This window comes from Pteronotus mesoamericanus, unplaced genomic scaffold (genome assembly GCF_021234165.1).
Source record: "Pteronotus mesoamericanus isolate MK-2021 breed Mesoamerican mustached bat unplaced genomic scaffold, CSHL_Meso_final contig_181, whole genome shotgun sequence".
NCBI lineage: Eukaryota > Metazoa > Chordata > Mammalia > Chiroptera > Mormoopidae > Pteronotus > Pteronotus mesoamericanus.
In genome coordinates, this window is record NW_026555077.1 from 1,425,793 (window position 1) to 1,448,200 (window position 22,408).

A 22,408-nucleotide genomic window follows, 5' to 3' on the forward strand; every position below is an offset into this window, starting at 1 on the left:
CCTCAGAAACACTGATAGTACTTATCTTCTGGGTGTGCTGTAGAATTAACTCTCCACCAGGCTTTTGTTTTCACCATTCCACAATCTTAACAATTGAAAGTCACAACTGGTCACTGCATTGCTATTCTAAAATCAACTCTTAGGCTTCACCTCACTTGACTTTGACAAAGTTTGACACAGCTGATCATTCTCTCTTCTCTGAAATAATTCCGCTAAGTGGCTCTCATCCCATCCTTGTAGTTCTTATTTCACAGGCTAATTCATCTGTGCCTCTTTGTGGATATCGCTGATTTTTCTCATGTGTAAAACTTGGAGTACTCAAGGGAAGAGTAGCTACAATGGTGGGCAAAGGTAGGTTTACAGTTTTGAGTACATGAATTAGTTTATTCTTGTATTATTTTTTTATTATTTTATTATATATTTTTTTTCATATGAACAACTGTAAATGTAACTTTTTCCCACCCCTGTATACTCCTCTTTACCTTTATAATTTTCTTAGGTAATTTCACTCAGTATTATAGCCTTATAACAATCTTTATATTCACTATTCCAAAATAATATCTTTAGTCCTAACCTTTGATACAAAAACCTCAGAGAATATGTATAAACAAACAAATTGATAAATGGAAATTTATCAAATTTTAAAAGTCTTGCTCACTGATAGACACTTTTAAGAGAATAAAAAGACAAACCACAAATTTGAAGATGTTTCAAAACCTCATGTGACAAAGAATTTGTATTCTAAAAACATAAAGAAGAAAATATTGGAAAATAAACAAAACAAAAATATTGGCAAAAGATAGAAGCAGATATTTCACCAAAGAAGATAGATAGAATGATAATGAGCATATAAAGAAATATTTAATTTCAACAGTTATTAAGGAAAAGCAATGCTAATATCATTATGAGATACACTACATACCCCTTAGAATGATAAAAATAAAAATGAAAACTAAAGCCTGGCATTACTAAATGCGGGCAAGATTGAGAACACAAGAATCCTTACAACTTGCTGGTGGGGATGAAAAATGATACCACTCTCAAAATTTTCTATAAACTTGAAAGTGTACTTGTGATATAACCTGGTATGCTAACTCCTTGGTATTTACTTATGAGAAGTAAAATCTTTTATTCATGTAAAATCTTCTACATGAGTATATATAGCAGTTTTATTTGTAATCACTGAAAATTGGAAATAATCCCAAATGTCCACAAGAAAACTGTTTTATCCACACACCTCTATACTGCCATACTTCAGGCTAAAATGCCTAGAGTCTTTGTTGATACCTGCTTTTCTTGTAACTGCACATTCAACCCCTACAAAAAATAGTAGTTCTACTTTAAAAATACATCTAGGTTCTTCTCATCATGTTTAGTTTATGCAACCATCATCTTATATGAACTATAACAATGGATTTCATCTTGAACATTTGTGAAATCAGAATAAGAGTAAAACTAGAAGTCCACGTGCAATATATCTAAATGTTCAAAAGTTTAAACATTCTAAAAATGGTTAAATAAAATATAGCAACAAAGGAAGAGCCAAAATGTTTCCCTGGGGCCCCATCTCCAGTTTTCAGGCTGCTTCTTTCTCTTCCTAGCTACTCCTCACCCTCCTCACCCTGCTCTTTCTTATACATGAGGGCTCTCATACTGATAAATAGACAATCAAACATTTGATATTCACTTGAAACATCTGAAAACAACCATTTATTGGCCACATCTTACACTTAGGATGAATATACCCAGGGGATGGGGTAAATATTCTGTGGATTTTAGTGCAAAATTAGAGCACTAAACACCATGTTAAAAATTAGGAAAAAAGAGAAAATACCATTAAAGTTACCAAATTTAAAGATTTTTTCTTTCTTCTAAAGTTTCTCAACTTGTCATGTTTTTATTTGCTATTTAATGTCAATCTAAATAAAGATAAATTAATATTGTCTATTAGCATACATCTTACCATTCAGCTTTATAGTGTGCAATTCCAGTTTTAAATTAGATAGAAGAACCCTTGTTCTTGTGTGCAGAATCACTGAAATTACAGTTCACATTTGAGCTTGTATACGCATATGCCTTTTGTTCTTACGAAAAACAGTGGAAATGCTGCATATACTAATTCAACTCTTTTTATTTCACTTTGTGACATGTGCACATTTCACTGATGCTGTCTACCTTTAGCTTATTGTTAAGTAAGAGTAGATTGGAAAGAGAAGAAACTATGGGTTGTTTAGTGCTTCCATGTTACGATTTTTCCATGTAAGTGGTTAGCTAATACAGAAAGTTACACAAGTAAGAAAGAGTATGATGGAGTTCTGCGGTTGTTTGCTTTGTTTCTTGTTTTTTTTTAGAATGCCATTTCTTTATTTCTACAAGCAAAGCAAGTTCTTGTTTGAACTAAGAACATGACCTCTGTGGCTCTCAGCCCCCTCTCCTCACCCCTTACTCAGTCATGAATTTACCACCATTTCTGTATCCTCACTGCAGCAAGAAAATGAATCTTGAATTTACCACCATTTCTGTATCCTCACTGCAGCAAGAAAATGAATCTTGAGTTCCCAGGCATTGTAGACCCACTGAAATTATGTGTTCATGGTGTATCCTGAAAACTACATATGATTCCGACGGCAAGGGATGACTTACATGCAGATTGTGTATATCTCTTTTGCTTATGTACAAGTTTGATTATTCTATTGGACTTCAAAGCACAAGTTTAAGGATAAAATTATTAAAAATTTTAAAACAGGGACAGCAACACATTAAATCAAATGAAGGGTAATTTTAAGTGCCAGTCCTGGGTCAGTGCACAGATCATACACCCATGAAGCCAGCCTTCCATACAGCAGCGGAGCATCCTGCCGTTTACCAGGAAAATGGGGAAAACAGTCCCGACAGATCAAGATCTCCAGGGTTGCAGACACCCAGCAAGTGGGAAGAGGAAACATGGATTCTATGTTGTGGGAGTTGGAGACACCTTCCCTGCTCCAGGGGTTCCTCTCTAAGAAAAGAGTAAGAACAGTGCCCAGGGCAGCAGTTTCACTTCCAGGGACAACAGCCTCTTAACTGGCTTTTCTTTTCTTTTTTTCCTAATGCTACTATTTTCTACCCACATAACACCAAGAGTAATCCTCTTGAAATGTTTGCCAGACCATGGCACTCCCATAGACAAAACCATCAATCACATTCCATGTAAGAATCAAGACCAAAGTCTTTAATGGTCTATATTTCCCTTGATGACCTGTTGATGCTATCACTTACTTTTTCCACTCTCCACCTCAGCTCCAGTTACACTGGCATTTCATCTGTTCTTTGAATGCATAACTAAACTTCTATTTTCTCTGTCCTTGTTATTAGAGCAATCTTCCCAGTCTTCCCAGGTAGATCATCATTGCTTTCCAATCACCAAACTTGATACTGTGATATACTCTTAAAAATCACAAATTTGAGCTTTTCTGTCTGCTCTGATATTTTTGATGGCTTTTCATTATCTGTAGTATAAAGCCCAAGTCTTAACATGAGGATTAGATAATTTGTTTCTAATAGCCGATACATATTAAATATTAAATAAATAAAAGTCATTATTACTGAAGAGATGTATTGATGAACTCAGTATGCTCTCCATGAGACATGGTATAATTTTCATCTCTTTATTGTAATAAATAAATGGATTTTGCTCTACTTTAAATAATATTGCCTTTCTGGTATTTTGGTCCTTCACATTCTTCCTCCCTTCTTTCTTTATTCTTTCTCTTCAACATCCCTCTCTCTCTCACCTTCTTGCCCACCCTCTCTCACCCTTGCCCTTAATCAGTTGTATTTGCACAATAACTGTTTAATAGTGAAATCATCACAGATCAAATAGAAAGTTCCTTCAATGAGTAATAAATTTGGGACAGGGATGCTGCCCTGTTAGAAGTAAAAGGGCTCATAATCAGCAATACAGATTAGTAGAGACCTGCAGCCTCGGGGTGTGAAAGGAATTGAGTTAGGTCTAAAAATCAATCAGACAGTAAGTGAGCTGCCACTTAATAATGACAGAAACACTAACCTCCAAGATTAAACATATAACTTTTTGGACACCAATACTTTGTGCTGCCAAATGCTTTGGTTTTTGCCAGAATGTGTGGGCATTAACAGTGAATTAGTTGGAGTAACTTCAGCCATGCAGCTTTCCACTAGAGATTATATTATTTTCATATTGCTTTTATCATGCTCCACAAATTTCAATGTTTATATAACTTATATGGTAACCTGAATGCATTTTTGTAATTGATAATCATTCTTCCATAGCATATCTAAAATATTTTGTGGAGGCCATGCTATACAAATTCCAAATCACTTAACTTTTTAAAATTATATCAGAAGATTATTGTCTCAATTACAAGTTTTTAAACTGTCAGATTTATGAGATTAATTGAGGTTCATTTTGAAAGATATCTTTGGTGATAAATAGATTGCCTTCTACTATGTGTTAAAGAACAGCTTGTTTCCCTTGGATTAAATTTTTGTGGTAAAATGAAAATAATTTTTCATTTCTTATAATTCACGATATTATCATATCCTGTTACATAAAATGACAATGAACAAAAACACTCCTGCTGTTACAATCTGTGCTGAAAAGCTTCCTTAAACTATATTGTCTCCATTCCTATTTGTAGCTATAACTGTAGGAAGTTGAAATTTTCTCATAGTATTTGCTGAATGATGTTAATACTTGGTTATAATAGACACTAAAAATATACATGCATTTGCTCAGCTAAAATTTTAAACAGCCAAACCTCTCTGAACAGAAATCATATGCTTTTAAAATTTATTCCTGTCAGTGTTTTTTAATTATTATTATTATTGGCATTTTATTCCTATTTATATACAAGTAAGTTTAATAAGAACTGCTCTGCTCTACAATCAATATTATATGCATAATCCAAGTGTAAGTATAAATGTGTGCAGCTTTCTATCATTTTATGATTTGGAGAACTATATTGAATTGGAGGAATAAAAAGTTTTTAAGGCATGCAAATAACTCAGAAGCTGGGTTTCTTCAGGTTTGAGAATGTGATGACCTATTGAGTAATTTACATATGGTTTGAGTAATTTACATATGTTCTATGACACCGGGACCAAACACTTGGGAATCTTGTAATGGAAATGAGAAGTTCTTCCTGAAAATCTAGATTGTTAGGTTGAGGAATTACAATGTGGTGATTTATAGTTCTAGCTCTGGAGACAGAGTGCTTGTTCAAAGTTGACCATTTCCAACTACACGAACAAAGGTCTATTTCATTATGTGTAAAATATGAATAAAATCCAGTTTACTGAAAAAATTAAATGAGAAATGGATTTTGCTCTACTTTAAATAATATTGCCTTTCTGGTATTTTGGTCCTTTACATTCTTCCTCCCCTCTTTATTCTTTCTCTTCAACATCCCTCTTTCTCTCACCTTCTTGCCCACCCTCTCTCACACTTGTCCTTACTCTAAGCAATCTGTGCTGAAAAGCTTCCTTAAACTATATTGTCTTCATTCCTATTTGTAGCTATAACTGTAGGAAGTTATATCTAAAACCCTAGTCTATATAGTATATGGTATATCTAAAACCCTGATAATACTTATCATTTCATCAGTGCTCAAGAAATACTAGCTACTGCCATATTAAATAGATTTTAAGGTACATTTTTATTACACTTCAACATTTCTGAAATAGGATGTACATTACAGTTTATATTTTCTTATAATTACTGTAGGCCACAATGCAAACATAGCATAAATGCCAATATATAAACATCAAAAGAAATAGCATTAACACTTAAAGACTGAAGGTATATCTCTTCACTTTTTGCAAGTTCTTTAATTTCTCTCAACAATGATTTTAAATGTAGAGGCCTAGAAAATTTTGATATGATTATTTTAAATGAGTTTATGTTTTAGGATTCTATGTAACTGGTATTTTATTTTCCAATTTTTATTGTTTATATATGTATATGTATATATATGTAAAATAAGGATATAGTTCATTTTCATATGGACCTCCTTATACCCTGTGACATTGTAAATTGTATTTGTTGGCTCTAGTAGTTTCATTTTGTAGATTATGTAGGATTTTCTATGCACATATTCCTGTAGTCTTCAAACAAAAAGTTTTACTTTTTTTCCTGGCTGATGTGTATTTTTTTAACCTAGTTTTACTGCAGTGTCAAGTGCATCATGTACAATGATAGATACCATTTCTGTGTTTCCAATATTACAGGGAAAGTCTTCAGTCTTCTATCATTAAGTAAAATACTAATTGTGGGTTTTTTATAGTTGTCTTATATCAGGTTGAGGGAATTTGACTTTATTTTTAGTGATATGAAAAATTTTGAGAGGAGAATCAAGATGGCAGAAGAGTCACACTGATCTCCTCCCAGGACCAACCTGAAATTACAACTAACTTGGGGAAAAATCACCTGGAACAAGCAACTGAACAATAGCGAGAGAGGAGCCTTGTAACCTCAGACAAACAGAAGAATCAGCTTTAGCGCAATCTATCTGGTAAGGAGTAAGGTACAGACCTGAGAAGGCGGGCGGGAATCCCACAAGTGGCAGCACCAGAAGGATATTGAAATGGCCAGTTGGATCCCCCTGAGAAGAAAGGGGTCTAAACCAAAAGCAGGGATCTCTAGCCCACAGCACCAAAGCCCAAAGAATACACAGAAAACAGCCAGCTGAGAAAAGCGGCAGGGTTGCTCTCGGCCAGAGACAGGTGGCTGGAGACACAAACAACTGTTTAAAGGGCCAACGCATAAATTTTTATTTGCAGAAACTTACCCTGGTCTCCGGCAAAGGCAGGGGCAGAGTGGGCTAGAGATGCCTGAGGAGAGACTGGGGAAGGAGGTTTTGAAGAGAGAACTGAGAGAGTAACCAATAGGATCTCGGTGCTGACTCATCACCCATGAGGCAGCAGCCATCTTGCTCAGGCAGAGCCCACTCCCCCTGAGCGGCACTGGTGTCAAAGGACCCAATAGCCCTGTCCCCAGGTGGGATTCCACCCCGCTCTGTGCTGTCTAAGCTGCCTGCTGAGTGCAGAGTAGCGGCCACAGACAGTAGATCCCTGGCTAAAGGGGGTGCAGAGGGGTCTGGTGGTACTTGAGAAGAGACTGGGGACAGAGGCTTTGAGGAGAAAACAGAGAGAGTGGCCGGTGGGATTCCAGTGTGGACTCCTCCTCCATAGGGCAGCAGCGTGACAGGACCCAATAACCCCGCCCCCAGGAGGTACTTTGCCCCTCCCTGAGCTGTCCAAAGTGGTGCTGAGTGCATAGTGAATAGATTAACAGCTGAAGGAGACAGCCACAAACAATAGATTACTGGAAGTCTTGAACAGACTGCCTAAGGTCAGACAGGGTCAATATCTGTCATCATCAGAGGCAGATCCAGAAAGTAAAAACAGCGATCTCCAACCATAGAAGTTCCCATCACAAAGTCAGGAGATCAGGACAGATCAACTTAAGAATCAGAAGTAAAAGAGAAGAGTCTCACAAATAATGGGAAGGCAAAGAAATACACCCCACTTGAAGGGAAAGGAGCAATCTCCAGAAAGAGAACTAAATGAAACAGATGCAAGTAAACTATCAGATACTGAATTCCAAACAATGGTTCTAAGGAAGCTCAATGAGCTCAGTGAGCTCAGAGAGAATTAACAAAAGCTATGGGGAAACTACAAGGAACTTACTGCAAACTATATCACCATGAAAAAGGACATAGAAACTATCAATAAGAGACAAGAGGAAATGAAGAATGCAATTTCTGAGTTGAAGAACACAGCAGAAGGAATCCAAAGCAGGCTAGATGAAGCTGAGGACTGAATCAGCGAGCTGGAAGACAAGGTAGAAAAAAGCTCGCAGAAAGAGCCAGAATATGCAAAAAGACTCACAAAGAATGAAGAGGCATTTGGGGAAATGCAGGACAACCTGAAACATAAAAATATCCTTATAATAGGGATACCAGAAGGAGAAGAGGATTAGGAAGGGAGAGAGAACGTGTTTGAACAAGTCATGATGGAAAACTTCCCTCATTGGAGGAGAGAAAAAGTCACACAAGTCCAGGAAGCACAGAGGGTCCCATTCAAGAGAACCCAATGAGGCCCACTCCAAGATATATCATGATGAAAATGGCAAATATCAAAGACAAACAGAGAATCCTAAAGCAAGCAAGGGGGAAAGAGGTAGTAACATATAAGGGAGCCCCGATTCAGCTAGCAGCTGACTTCTCAACAGAAACCCTGCAAGCCAGAAGGGACTGGCAAGAAATATTCCAAGTCATGAAAAGCAAAGGCCTGCAACCAAGACTGCTCTACCCAGCAAGGCTCTCAATTAAAATGGAAGGCAAAATAAGGGGCTTCCCAGACAAAAGAAGGCTAAAAGAATACACCTCCACCAAACCAGCACTGCAAAATATGCTAAAGGGACTGCTTTAAGATGAAGAAAAAGTTTCTATGAATACCCAGTTCCTTTCAGAGTGGCCAATACTTGATATTACCAATATTTTTAATACTCATTAATCTGATTATGACAATGATGTCATTTTACTTGTTCCTTTACTATTTGTTGAAACTAAACCTGTTTTAGTATACTTCTTGCCTATTTCTATTATTTTAAAAAAAAGCAACTTTAAATGACTTTTTGGTATTCTTTATCCATTTATTGATTAAAGGTTTGTAGAACTCTCCCCTCCCAAAAAAAGACAACAAAATAACCTATTAACCATGTTTTAGATGTGTTGTAAATACTTTTCTATTCTATTCCTTGTCCTTTAATGTTTTTTATATGTATATTACTATATAGTTAAATGTTTAACATAGTCATATTGTCAATATTTACTTTATAGCTTCTGGGTTTGAATATTTTACTTCAGGTCATGAAAAATATTAGTTCTATTTTCTTCTAAAACTCCTTACATTCTACATATTGATTTTTAACTCATCTAAATATTTCTTGTATAATGTGTGAAATATGTGTTTTATTTCAAGTAATAGTGGTCCATACACCTTATTTGTTGAATAAGCCTTATTTTATCCATTGATTTGAAATATCAACTTAATCATATATTATATTGTTAGATATATATGCTTGTCTCTAGAATACTCATTATATTTCATTGACCTAATTGATTATTTCTGTGCTGATGTCATGTTTTAATTGCTGAGACTTTATAATGGTTTAAAATTTTTTAAATATTTTATAATTAACTTTGACATTTAAAAAAATAAAGAAAATCAATGGTCATTTTAGAAAGAAAGAGAGAGAGAGAGATGGAATTCCTACCCTTTGTGACAACATGGATGGAACTGTAAAATATTAAGCTAAGTGAAATAAGCCAGTTGATGAAAGACAAATACCATATGATCTCACCTATAAGTAGACTCTATTCAACAAAATAAACTAACGAGCAAAATAAACCACAGGCACGGAAATATGGAGCAGACTGAAAGCGACCAGAGGGGATGGGGAAAGAGGACAATGGTGGAAAGAAGGGGAAGGGAATAGACAACATGTATGAATGACCCATGGACATGGACAACAGAGTGGGAATTGACTGTGGGTGTAGGGGGTGGGGGTGGGATGGGTGGAAAGGGTTAGAGGGTGAAAAATTGAGACAACTGTAATAGAATAAATATGATTTATAAATTTAAATAAAATAAAATAAATTTTTATCAAGAGTATTGAATTTTCTGGTTTAAATATTTTTGCATATGATTTTCATTTTTGGTTTGTTTATGGCAAATTACATTTTTTGTTTATTATCAAACTAACCTTGCATTATTGAGATAAATTCAAGTCATGGTCATGGGGTTGTATCTTTCTATATATGGCTATATATAATTTTCAAATATTAGTTAAGAAGTATTTGCATTGATATACATGAGGGTTATTGGTCTATAGTTTTCATTTCTTGTAATGTGTTTTCTGGCTTGTTGATCATGTTAATACAGACCTCATGTACTCAATTATGTTGTATATCCTTTTTCTCATTTTCTATTTTCTGAAATAGTTTAGGTAAAATTGGTGGAATACACCAACCTAGTCCTTTTGACCTATAGTTTTCTATTCTGGAAATGGTTTACTTTATAAATTAAGTTTAGGTATTCAATATTTTAAAGCTAAACTGTTACTTATATTTATGACACTTTTGAAGCCAGTTTTGATTATTGTTTTTTAATTTTTAAAAAAGTTTTCTAAATCGTTTGTTTAGGCTGCTATAATAAATAGAGGAGGTGGAATGCAAAACAAATATTTATTTCTCACACATCTACACACTGATAATTGAAGTTCAAATTACCAATCATATTGATTCCTGGTAAGATGTCTTTCCTAGTTTACAAGTTGTCTCCTTATTGTATCTTCCAATGGCAAATGAGAAAAACCATCTCTCCCTATCTCTAATTATAAAGATGCCACTTTCATGTTTGAATTATCTCCCAAAGGCTCTCCCAGAAATTTACAGAACATTATATCCAAAGCAGCAGAATACATTCATCTCACATGCATATGGAACATTTTCCAGGATAGATCATATGTTAAGCCACAAAACAAATCTTTGTAAATTTGAAAAGATGGAAATCATATCAAATTTCTTTTCCAACCACAATGGTTTGAAACTAGAATTCAATTACACAAAGAAAAATAAAAAAACTCCTAAATATGTGGAGATTAAACAATATGCTAGTGAACAACCCAAGGGTCAAAGAAGTAATCAATAGAGAAAAAAAACTTGAGAAATATGAAAAATAAATATAATCTACCAAAACCTATGGGATGCAGCACAGGCCATTCTAAGATGAAATATTTATATTATCTGAAGAGAAACCATAGTATAGCACAGACCATTCTAATTAAGAAAGTTTACTATTTGTTATGTGGGCAATGATAGTTTTCTATTGATACTACAACAAATGACCACAAGCCTTGTGCCTTAAAACAATGCAAATTTATTATTTTACTATCTTTTAGGTCAGAAGTGGTATAGACCTCATCAGGCTAAAATAAAGGTGGAGGTAGACTGCATTTCTTTCTAAAGTTTAGGGAAGAATCCCTTTTCTGCACATTTGGTTTGTTAGCAGAATTCAGTTCCTTCCAGATGGAGAACCAAGATTTAAATTTTCCTGCTGGCTGAAATCCGAGAGTAGTTTCCATATGTAGAAATGTGCATTCAGTAGGTAGTGATCTCTTTCTCATCCGCTTATATGATATCATCAAAAGAGATGATATCATCTCCTTTTTGCCTGAATTCATCAAGGGGGAATTGGATTCCTTTAGGCCTGAATTTGGAGAATACTGTTCTATTAAGGGATATGAACTAATTTCAACTCTTGATCAATACCATACTGACTTTACCAAGTGCTTTGAAGTGCTCCAAAAGAAAATAGAAGAAATAGAGCTACAGGTAGATGTGATTGTGACTGAGAGGACTTGCTCAGCGTCTTGACCAGATCATGGCATCTATGAGCACCTTGTTCCAAGCAACACATATCACTCCTTTGCCAATTATACCTTTACAATCTTTGCCAAGATTGTACCTGCTCCAACCAGAGAAGCACAAATTACATGTGCACACTAGAATGGAAGGTGATAGTGTGGCTTCATTCCTGTTGGACACCCTTGTATTCAGGTTATGACAAAGGATCAAAAGTGGAACATCACATATTATGTGTTCATTTCTGGAACACTAGTTGGCACTTCCAATACCTATGATGGATCTGGTGGTGTGACCGTGAAATGGACTACCTGCTCCTCTGGACCATGGCCATCAAAACCTGACCCAGGTCTATCGCAGAAAATGTATCATGTTCACCTAAAAATAATGTATACTCTGCTGCTTTGAGGTGAAATGCTCTGCAGATATCAATTAAATCAATTTGATTTAGTGTACCATTTAAGGCTGCTGTCTCCTTGTTGATTTTTTGTCTGGAAAATCTAATAACTGAATTCGGTGGCGTGTTAAAATCTCCTACTATGGCTGTATTTCTGTTGATCTCTCTTTTTATGTCCATCAAGATTTGCTTTACATATTTAGATACCCCTATGTTGGGTGCACAAATGTTTTCACAATGGTTATATCCTCTTGTTGGATTGCCCTCTTTATCATTATGTAGTGTCCTTCTTTGTCTCTTACTATAGCCATGATCTAAAGTCTATTTGTCAGACATAAGTATTGCTACCTCATCTTTTTTTTTCTTTCCACTTGCATGGAATATCATTTTCCATCCCTTTACTTTTAGCCTCCATGAATCTTTCATTCTAATGTGGGCCTCTGGGAGACAGCATGTATACAGATATAGTTTTCTTGTCCATTCAGCTACCCTATGTCTTTTGATTGGATCATTTAGCCATTTATATTTAAAGTGATTATTGGTAGATACGTATTTATTGCCTTTTTTTTTTTTTACTATTTTCCTCTGATTTTTTCTTTTTTCTTTTTCTTCTATCTTTTACTAAATCAACCCCTTTAACATTTGTTGCAATACTGGTTTGGTGTTAACAACTCCTTTAGCTTTTTCTACTCTGGGAAGCCCCATATTTCTACTTTAATTTTAAATGATAGCCTTGCAGGGTAAAGTCCTTGCTTTTCATCTCCTTGAATTTTTCATACCAATCTTTGTGGGCCTGAAATGTTTCTTTTCAGAAATCAGATGACAGTCTAATGGAAGGTCCCTTATAAATAACTAACTTCTTTTCTCTTGCAGCTTTTGAAATTCTCCCCTTGTCTTTAAGCTTTGCCATTTCTCTTTTCATCTAGAGATTCCATAACTGCCTGTTTTCAAATCTAATAATTAGGTCAATGGTTCTTATTTTCAAATGACAATACCAAATATGATAATAAGGCCACAGTAAAATGATGAAGTTTTATCATCTCAATCAGGAAAGCAACATTTTTCTGTATTATACAGAGAGATTCAGAAAAGTAACAGGATACAAAATTGATATCCAGAAATCAATTGCATTTTTACATGCCAATAGTGAACTATCAAGAAGGGAAATTAAGAAAACAGTCCCATTCACAATTCCTTCAAAAAGAATAAAATGCCTAAGAGTAAATCTAACCAAGAATGTAAAAGACCTGTATTCAGAAAATTATAAGACACTGAAGAAAGAAATAGAGGAAGATGCAAATATGTAGAAGTGAATACCATATTCATGGATAAGAAGAATTAACATCATTAAAATGTCCATACTACCCAAAGCAATCTATAGATTCAGTGCAATCCTTGTCAAGATTCCAATGACATATTTCATAGGGCTAGAACAAATATTTCAAAAATCTATATGGAACTACAAAAGTCCCCAAATAGCAACAATTATCTTGAGAAAGAAGAACAAAGTTGGAGGAATCACACTACCTAATATCAAACTATAGTATGAGGCTATAAATCAAAACAGCCAAGTAATGACATAAAAACCAACACATAGATCAATGGAACAGAGTAGAGAGCCAAAAATTAAACCTACACTTTTATAGTTAATATTTGACAGAGGAAGCAAACACATACAATAGGCTAAAAATAGTTTATTCAATAAATGATGTAGTGAAAATTGGAAAGACATGCAGAAAAATGAAACTTTTAGACCACCTTTATTGCCACACACACAAGAATAAATTCAAAATGGATTGAAGACTTAATTGTTAGACCTGAAATCATAAAAACCCTAGAAGAAAACAAAATCCCAGATATTGCTTGTAGCAATATTTCATTGGATATATCTCTTAGAGCAAGACAAATTAAAAAATAAAAAATATACACCTTGCCATAAGTTAGGCATTTCTGCATAATAAATAGCTATACCACTTAAAATGCTGCAAGTACCCTCTCCAAAATATACAAACATGCAAGGTCATATCTGTACTGGGGTGTCTCCATACCGCTTTCCACAGTGGCTGCACCAGTCTGCATTCCCACCAATAGTACTTGAGGGTCACTTTTCTCACACCCTGGCCAGTATTTGTTCTTTGTTAATTTATTGATGATAGTCGCTTTTACCTAAGTGAGGTGATAGTTCATTGTGGTTTCAATTTGTATTTCTCTGATGATTAATGATGTTGAACATCTTTTCATATGTCTTCTATTGGCCATCTCTGTGTCCTCCATGGTGAAGTGTCTATTCAGGTCCTTTGCCCATTTTTTAATTGGAATTTTTTTGGGGTGTTGAGTTATGTAAGTTCTTTATAAATTTTGGATATTAACCCCTTATCAAATGTATAAGCATATATGTTCTCCCATTAAGTGAGTGTCTTTTTATTTTGTTGATGTTTTCCTTTGCTGTGCCAAAGCTTTTTAGTTTGATGTAGTTTCATTTGTGTATTTTTTTTATCTTTACATACTAAACATCTCCTATCCTTAGTCACTGGAAAATCTAAAATGACTCCACACATTTCAAATTGTTTCTTGATAGGTTATATCAACTCTGGTTGGGAACTACCACTCTAAATATTAAATACATGTTTTAAAATGGAAGTAAATGAAGTCTGAAATTACTGCTTTGAATTTTTCATTTATTCATTTCTTTGATCATTTGTTTAACAAACATATATTGAGTAAGTGCAGGGTCCTTTGCCCATTTTTTAATTGTCAAATTCTACACTGGACAGTGCATATATGGGGCATATAATGCTTTTGACATAATGTTCCATCCATTTCTATGTTCCTTCCTCAAATCAGAGGAGCAATTAACACTGTTATTCAGATTGCAGGGCATTGATTAAGCCATACACAATGTGTTCTAAAATGATTATTGACACACACAATTCTGTCTCTTCTAATTCAGTCTTCCATACTTTTTACCTTCTGGATAACTACTTCGTTATTTGTTTGTTTGTTTTTTTCTTTTCCACTCAAATGTGCCAAGTGACACATTTCCTTCAAGTGATACACTTGTAGCAAGATTGAAAGAACTCTGGGAAGTGGTTTTGCTTGAGCCTTGAATTCACTACCTGTATTCTCACCGAACATTATGAAAAGGCCTATACTAGGGTAAAAAGGCTATGCAGGTTAATATTAGGTATTATTTCTCATTTTCTGTGTGCATAAATCCCTTGGGGATTCCATGTGGACAGTGACAAAATTAAGCCAAGATTATAACCCTCTAACACTGTGATTCTTTTCACATTATAAACTTGCCATAATTTGCATTTCTTGAAGTCCTTCTTGTTAGCATAGGCAGCTAGGAGGTAGCAAAAGAGAAGGGAACTAGATTGGTTAGGCCTGATTAAGTCTGGGAGATACTGCTTCAGACACCCCAGGGGATAGCTGATCCCCTAACAAGGGGATTAACACCCCACAACTATTACAGGGAAGGAGGACCAGATTTCCAATTTCCCCAGGCTAAAACCAACCCACTTGCCCCAGCTCTGGGGGGAGAAATAAAAAATAAATGGAAAATTCCTCTGTTGAGTGCATGCACAGTAGAAACCAATATGTCACAGAGAGAGGTAAGCAAGCACATGCACAGTAGAAACCAAATGATGCAGCAAAACTTTGAGGCATGGGCAGTAGGAGCCAAAATGTGATATAAAGGGGCAGAGCCTAGACTGGGAAAAGAATCAGACTGGTTAGGGGGAAGGCCCAGCACAAGTCCAGGAAAACTCAGGCAGTAGGTTGGATTGTTTGAAAGAAAGCCAGCTCCTTCCTCCAAACCAAGAAAAAATATGGAGGATTATCAAGGATCTCTGAGCAATTGCTACTAGAGCGTACCCACCCTTTGTGTCCCTGGAGACATGTTATTTCTTTTCAGCCCAATAAATCTTGCCACTATGCTTAAAGTTTTCCCATGCATGTGCCCTTTGAATTTCTTTTCTTGTGACATTGTAGAACCCATTTTCACCTATACTTTCACCTCCTTCCCACATGGGTTTCCATAAGATAATGCTAATTTTTGAAATATGAACCTTTTTACACAGAAGGGAAGTAATAAAAATAATATAGAACTCACCCTAAAAGAGACATAGAGATAGAGAACTAAAAACCTAAGATCATCAGAGTAGCCTCAAGAGTCCACCCTGGATTTTACAATTAGGCAGAGATTTTACAAAGGTGAGGGCTGTGCAGTACCCGTGGAGGGGGAACAGAGAAAACATCAATTATGACACTGTCCCTGTGGGGAAATACAGATAAGGTGTGTCTGCCTTTGTGGATTAGAGCTCAGGGAAAAAGGGAAGTAGAAAGTGCCTGGGACCAAAGACTATGGCAGGCGTAGCCTCTGGAAGAGACCAAGACATTGTGGAAAAGAATAGGTTAGCCTCAAATCTTAATAGTCAAAGGAAAAAAGGAATATGTTAAAGATAAGGCTATTACTGAAACAAGACAGTATCAAAAAATCATGAAGAAGTTTAAAGAATCTTTACTCTTATTTCTAAAAGTGCTGATATCATCAAAAAGAAAAACACTCCTATTTACTCTATTTTTAAAGTTTGCCTCTGTTTTTCATCTCAAGGGTTTCCCCTGTCAGTAGCAGCAGTAGTTATAGGAAGGAACCTGAATGCACACAGATATATTTTGAAACCTGGACAATTTAACCTAAAATACATTTTCACTTTAGAGTGCCCTTGAGGGTGGAACTGAATTGCTCAGAAGATGAATAATGGGATTCATTACTATGACCAGTTGAAATCTAACATAACCCAAGGTATTCCCTTGCTGTTTAGCAGCTTAGAGATTGTGGAGAGTAATGCAGCCCCTCTTCAAGTAATTCCTTATCCTACCACGGAAGCCATCAACAAAGGGGCATTTTCTTCCTACAGAAGAGAGGTGTATCTATTTTGTAGATACAGAGAACAGAGGCCACCTCTTTGCATATTCTAATGACCTTATTTTAGATCATTTTAATTCTGTGATGCAAAAAAAAGTGCTTATTTATTATGCAAGCTGTGAAAATAGACTTGATCAATAGCCCAAGGGTATATATACTTACCTGTATGTTTTGCTTTTGTTAGTGTGTCCAAATAGTCATATGAATAATAATGTTGAGTCATCAGTTAAGGGACATTCTTTAAGTTCTTTATTCTGTTATATATGCAAAATAAAATCTGCTATATAAAATATAAATTAAAGACTATGAGGTCACCTTTTCTTTATAGTATTTTTCCTGATAATAAAAAACAGGATTTACCTGCCTTTGTTTTTATGAAGCTAAAATTTATGCAATCATCTATCTAGTATGGTATAAAATTTTAAAAAAATATAGAGAGAGGCCAATCTTACCTATGAATAGATATAAAAATAGAATAAGTCACCCTTGCTGGTATGACTTAGTTGGTTGGACCGTCGTTCCATACACCTAAAGATCATGGGTTCAATTTTGTCTCGGGTCACATACCTAGGTTGTGGGTTCAATCTCCAGTCAGGGAGCCTAAGAGAGACAAGCAATCAATCTTTCTCTCTCACGTCAATGTGTGTGTCTCTCTCACCTCCCACCCCCAAGCTCTCTCTATCATTCTCTCTTTCTCTCTCTCTTTTCCTCTCTTTCTAAAAACAATACAAAATGTTTTGGTGTAAGAATAAAAAAATAGGATAAGGCTAAAAAAATCTATATTTAGGAAGACCTAACAACAGACAGCTGTGACATTGAACAATGATAACAGCAACAACAAAACACTGTGACCTCAGGATATTAACATTACTTGTCTTAGTCCTACTTATTGTCAATGTCTGAATCAAAACCCATTTAAGCTGATGGGCAATTCTAGGTTTTCAAGAAAGCCACTTGTTCCCATTCTACAACTGAATCAGTTAGGATAACATATGCCATTATATCACAAGTGAAATCACAAGCTTTATAATTTAACATAATTAAAGTTTGTTGGTTGCTCACTTAAACTGACATGTATTAAGAGCCTTCCACCTAGAGATTAAGAACCCCTGGGACCTGCCACCATATGGCTCTGATTCTCCTTTGGTCATATGGATTCAGCCGACAAAAATAGGAATAGAGACAGAAAGCACACAATGCAATGTACAGATAATGGATCATAGAATTATACACTTGAAACCTATATAATCTTAATAACCAATGTTATCCCAACAAATTTAATTTAAAAATAAAATAAATAAATAGATTTCAACCTTTAAAAAAAGAAAAGAAATGATCATCTCCTTAACTATCCTGGCAAATGTGGCACTAATTACTTACATTCACATTCCATTACTGAAAAGCAGTGAGAAGATTTCAAGGTCCCCAAGGGGGATCTGGGAAATGATATCCTTAACTAATGTCTCCAAAAAGTTTGTGGAAAATGATATCTTTTTTATGAGACACATACAGTGTTCTAATTTATACTTGTTCTGTTTAAGCCTACTTATTATTATCCAATCTAAGATTTTTAATAGAGTTGCTTTTCTTAAAAACATTCTGGTTTGAATGATAGATTATATGATCATTCTATGTTTTGCTACAATGTTCTTAGAAAACTACAGAAGATTTTTATAATTGTGGTTGATTATGGTTCATTTCTAATATAAAATGTAGATGAATATGCCAACACTATAATGTTTTGTTGTGCTGTTTAAGGTATCTAGTTCATAGGAAATACTTAATACCTCTGGTGATCCAGAATGTTGTGACTATTTTTAAATTCATTCCAGACACATTCAATAATAATAATTTTCCAAAACTGTATCAAATTTGTGTAGGAATTCAGCAAAAATAAAATCTTTGGGGTATTTTGACCCAGATAATACAGTTTTTTTAAAAAAATCATGCACAAATAAGTAAAATGTAGCCAAATGTTCCAAGACACAGTGTACATTTTAAAAGCATGTTGGAAGAAAATTTAAATATACAGTAAAACTATGCCTAAAAGAAAGAATACAACTGAGGTACTCTTGCCTGAAGGCAAAAAAAATTTAATACATGGCAATTTAAAGTCCCCTAAAATTACTTAGTCCTCTAATAAACTCGCCTGCAGTATACAATTTGAGTATATAAAAAAATTTTTTAAAATGATATGATAAAGCAAGTGAAAATGTGGCAACAGACCCTTTAAGCAATAACATGCCCTATATCCTGAATACTAGCATTCTGTGATATTATGTAAGATTTGCTTATGAAAGCTATCTGAGAAACAGAACTTAACATGACAAAGTGTTGAGTTCCCAGGGTAAAAATAATATTCTTTCTTGTGAACTATAATGAAGACTACACTTCATTAAAGTACTGTTGTCAGCTGAAGGAAAGTTACTGTTTTGTTATGCCAGACACATACAAATAGAAGAGAACATGAATTAAAACAATTCTTGAGGCAACAGCATGTATAATTTCATAAGATGTCTCTACTATGATTCTTATAATAAAAAAGTATTAGATATGACCCATCAAATTTATTTCCTTCTAATCTGCCTACCCTTACCTCAATACCCTCTTTTCCCCCATCCCTATCCCAACAGTCAAATAAATATAGTTGTCAGATGTTGATGTCACAATGAAGATTTTATAAAATCTTTTTTTTTTTGAACTCCATGATAACAGCCTGACCAGTACATTCAGAATTGAAAACTCATAAATTCTTTATTTTTTATTATTTTTGAATCCTCACTCAAGGATATGTATATTGATTTTAGAGAGAGAAGAAGGGAGAGAGAGCCGGAGAAACATTGATGTGAAGGAGATGCATCAATTGGTCACTTCCTATAGGCACCCCAACCAAGGCTCAAACCTGAAACCAAAGAACATTTCCTGAATTGGAATAGAACCTGCAGCTCTTTGGTGCATGGGATGACTCTTCAACCAACTGAACCACCTGCCAGGGCAGAAACATCATAAATTCTTAATTGTACTATTCGATGGCTACTTTCCTCAAAGACAGAATGCTTAGCTCAATAAATCTGCATTGTATATATCACCTTGATGTAAATGACCTTAATTTTTAAACATGTTGATATAAAATGTAATTTGTAAACAAATAACATCTTTTGGACAGTTGCCCACAGATGAGAAAGCCTTTGTGGAAGTCCAGATTTCCAGAGAAATTACTCCATTAAAGCAAAAAAATGTATATGTTTGGATGCATTGAAGTGGATAAAAAGAATATTTTTATAATGCCCGCAACATCTTACCCCAAGGTGACACATCTCTGTTAGAGTTAAAGGAGACCTTCTTGGCCAGTGACTTTGCCTGCAGTAGAAAAGGAGAGTGGATGAGTGAGGACCAAGCTTCTCTTGCTCTGCAGATAGCTATCAAAGAGAGTCATTTAAATATTCTTAAAATGGGACATCCATGCTCAAGGGACAGAGAAGATGGAGCAAAGAGCAGATAAAATTTTGAGAGGGAATTAAAGATATGCGGATCCTATTGATTGCATTGCAGATTCTACTAGGAAGCATGCTTACAAGCCACGTGGTAAACCACTGCTGAGGATCTCTACAGCTGGCTTGCAGGATTCCCCAATGCTCTGCATGCCTTGCAAACACCTACCTTCACTATGAAGCTGTTTTTATGTGTAGCATCCCACGGGTCATGACAATAGTGAGATTTAGTAGCAGATTAGAGAGCATGTATAGAAAGCTGACCAGGGTCTGTGGGCAAGAAAAAAACCAGAAACTTAAGTTGTAGTGCCATTTTCAGGGGGACAAAATAGATGCTGCCAACAGCTGGCTTGATGAGTTGTAAAATCCAGAGAAAATATTCAAGCTTAAGAATTCTGCCATGAAAGAGAGTAAAACCTGTGGAGTAGGTGTATTTGTACAATGTCTGAGAAAGCTTCATAATCACTAGTAGAAGTATAAAAAATATTTTTACCCCGAATACAGTGAGTAAAGATCAGAGAAAGTGACTCCTACTTGAAATGTAAAAATAAGAAAGCAAAACTCTAAGGAATATGAAAATTTAAGAACAAGTGACATTATCAAAAATCAAAATAATTTATTAACCAAAACAAAGACATAGAGATTTATCATTTACCTGACAAGGATTTCAAAATAGTTGTTTTAAGGAAATGCATGAACTGTTCCAGAAAGTACAGAAAAACAATTCAAAAATCAGGTAAACAATATTCACATAGTGAGACATTTAACATGAATATAAAAATCATAAAAAAAGAACCAGACAGAAATTCTAGTACAGAATTTAATGAATGAAATAAAACATACAATAAAGAACATCAACAGTAGATTATATCAACAGAAGAATCAGTAATTAAGAAGGTGAGAACTTTATAATAACCTAGTCAGAGAAGAGCAAAGAAAAATAATGAAAAATGAAGAAGCCTATGTGAAATATGAGATACCATCAAAATAAACCCCAATATATAAATTATTGGAGTTCCAGAACGAAAGTTAGATAAGGGGCTGAAAGCTTATTTAAAGACATAATGACAGAGAACTTCCCAAATCTGGTAGGAGATTTGGATGTTTAAGTTTATGGCACTAATAAATCTCCTCATATTTCAATATAAATTATTTTCTTAAAGTCATATTATAATAAAACTGTCAAAAATCAAAGACAAGATGCTAAAAGTAGAAGAGAAAATTGTAACCTACAAAGGAACCACCATTATGCAATCAGCATATTCCTCAGCAGAAACTCTATAGGGCGTAAGAGATTGAGATGATATATGCAGTACTGAAAGAAAAAAAGTGCCAACCAAGACTACTCTTATCTGGCAAAGTTATCCTTCAGAAATGAAGGAAGATTTAAAAGCTTTCTCAGACAATCAAAAGCTAAGAGAATTCATTATCATTAGCTCTGCCTTAGAGAAATGATAAAAGGAGTTCTCCCAGCTGAAATAAAAGTATGCTAATCAGTAACATTAAAACCTATAAAACCATATAACATACTGTGGTAAACCCAAAAATATAGTCAAATTCAGAATAATACTGTAACATGTTGCTGTGTTAAACACTTAACTGTAGTATAAAGGTTAAAGGACAAGAGTACTAAAAATAAATATAGCTACAATATTTGTTGATGAATACAAAACATAAAAGAGGTAAATTCTGAGATTAAAGGACAGAAAGTAGAATAAAAGGGTAAAGTTTTTACATGTGATCGAAGTTATCAACCTAAATAGAATATTACATCTATCAGGTGTTTTACATATGTCTCCTGAGAACCACAGAGCCAAAATCTGTACTGCATTTCACAAAATATGTAGAAAAGAGAAAGAACATACCACTATAGAAACACATCAATTCACAAAAGAAAGTAGCACAAGGGAAAAAAAGAAAAGGGGGAACTATGAAACAGCCAGGAAACAATTAAGATGGCATTAGTATATACTTACCTACCAACAATGATTCTAACTGTGAATGGATTGAATTCTCAAATTAAAAGGCATACTATCACTAGATTAAAGCAAACAAACAAGAAAACAAGACCCAAATGTATGCCTTATGCCTATGAGAGACACGTCAGCTTTAAAGACACACACACAGGCTCAAAGCGAAGGGA

The 22,408-nt window shown here is 34.8% G+C and overlaps 1 pseudogene; it reads left to right on the forward strand.

Annotated features, from left to right (window-relative positions):
- The first annotated feature begins 338 nt into the window (after positions 1–338).
- LOC129065592 (thiamin pyrophosphokinase 1-like) lies at positions 339–11,791 on the forward strand (annotated as a pseudogene).
- The last annotated feature ends 10,617 nt before the right edge of the window (positions 11,792–22,408 follow it).